Here is a 2,500-nt window from a genome sequence, read left to right as displayed (position 1 = left end):
GTTATTATTCCACCGTTTACACTTACAAATGGTGGTTGTTGAGTCGCCTGAATATTTATCTAAACTAGGTTAGCTATTAGCATGTATCGAGTGATTTTACAGTTTGTTCTCTTGTTCTTGTGTGTCAGTTACAATGAATATATCATGCACATATAAGGTGTAATTTGCAAGTTTGTTTTTGCAATGAGTTTAACGACTCCAGACTCCATGCGGTTCTGAGCAGAGAACTCATTAAGAATATTTGTTTAATAGTTGTTGATTAACTCCGGCTTGGCTTTCAGAGAGAAAACCAACCATCAACTAACTATTCCATTCATGATAATCCAGTTCAGTCTGAGTATTAAATATTGAATTGCATGTGATTTGCAAAATATTTAGCTGCTATTTCTAGATGGCTCCCTTGTAATCTCATTTGCAAATAGTTTGTTGGTGTTACATATAGGCGCAGTGTGGTAGAAAGCTTGCTTCCCAACCACGTGGTTCCTGGTTCAGTCTCACCTTATGGCAACTTGGATAAGTGTCTTCTTCCATAACTTTGGGCCGACTAAAGCCTTATGAATAGATTTAATAGTTGGAAACTGAATGAAGCCCGTCGCATATGTATATCACGGACTCTTCACGGACAAGGGCACTCTGATGTAGAACCTTCGGTCATCTTGTTTGTCACTTGGTACTAACCACGACGTGTCAGAGAGTGGTACACGAGCTATAAAAGCATTTATTACTATATTCTAATGAGGTACAGGGGTCTCTTTATGGTGACCCCCTTTGTGAGCCGATCTACGGAACGTACCCTGGCAATGATAAATGGTGACGTGTGTTGAGCTGACCGATTGCAATCGCACATTAAGTTAGGGCTTACGTCTGTCACTTATGCTTTAAAGTATGGAAATCAGCAGCGTCACCGAAGAGGTCATGGATGGAAAGTGAAATAGGCCATTGAGAACGAGCAAGCACAAAAATACAGAAATCGTCTTAGAAGATGGAGCAATAATCTACCCCTGGACGGGACGCTAGTTAGTCGCAGGATTACTCTTTGATGCCAGCTGAGCCGACTGGAGTGACGTGTAATGAAGTGTTTTTTCTCAAGAAAGACAAAGCATCGCCCAGACCTGGAATCGAAACTAGCGTCTTACTATCGTGAATGCAACATACTAAGTCATGTGCCTCCTCACACACACACATATACACACACATACTCACACACGCGGACACATACTCAAACACATGTACGCATACACACTCTCACACACACATACATATACACATATTCACATATACATACATACGAATATAAGAATCCACGTATACGCGAGAAATATCTCGAAAAATAGGAATATATTTCTATATTTCTATATTTCTATATTTCTATGTTGGTTACTATGTGGATTTGAATATATATTTTGGGGAATATCTCGGGATGAAATCGCTGTCTTAGATTTAAAGAGATTTTCATTTTGAACGAAATCTCTAACAAGATTCATATTCTAATAAAATAGAAAGCCCCTTATGTACAAGAAACGCTGCTATCGTTCGTAGCATATATGTTAATTTACTTATATGCGAATACGAAGGAAATATCACCAGTCTAAGAAGGCGCGTTGATGATATTAAGCTTAAGTGAATATAGGTAGGCGTACCGCCATATTAGGCGTGCGATATCTCTCACACACTTTCAAACAAACATCACATGTGCACGCATATACACACGCATACAGTCACACACACATGCACGCACATGTATATATATATATATATGTGCACAGCGTGCGTATACGCATAAGTATCTGTACAATAAAGTTCCATGTACGTTATTTTTCAGTTATCTGGTTGAGATTTGTAATGCTGTCAATGTGTGAAATACATACACACACACACATATATATACATACTTATATACATACAGGCATACACACACGTACATATCTTTCTATCTTAATTTCTATATATGTCTGTCTGTCTGCCTAGCTATCTATCTATCTATCTATCTATCTATCTATCTATCTATCTATCTATCTATCTATCTATCTATCTATCTATCTCTCTGTCTGTTTGTCTGTCTGTCTGTCTGTCTGTATGTCTATCTATCTATCTATCTATCTATCTATCTATCTATCTATCTATCTATCTATCTATCTATCTATCTGTCTGTCTGTCTGTCTGTCTGTCTGTCTATCTATCTGTCTAACTATCTATCTATCTATCTATCTATCTATCTATCTATCTATCTATCTATCTATCTATCTGTCTGTCTGTCTGTCTGTCTGTCTGTCTGTCTGTCTATCTATCTATCTATCTATCTATCTATCTATCTATCTATCTATGTCTCTCTCTCTCTCTCTCTCTATCTATCTATCTACGCTTTTACTTATTTCACTCATTGGACTGCGACCATGTGGGAGTACAGCCTTGAAGATTTTATTCGAACAGATCAGGCCCAGTAATACTTTCGCGTGTTTTTAAGCCTGGTATTTACTCTATCTCCTAGGTAATGGGGATG

The sequence above is a fragment of the Octopus sinensis genome, linkage group LG11, assembly GCF_006345805.1.
Source record: "Octopus sinensis linkage group LG11, ASM634580v1, whole genome shotgun sequence".
Classification (NCBI taxonomy): Eukaryota; Metazoa; Mollusca; class Cephalopoda; order Octopoda; family Octopodidae; genus Octopus; species Octopus sinensis.
This window is presented reverse-complemented; position numbering follows the sequence as displayed.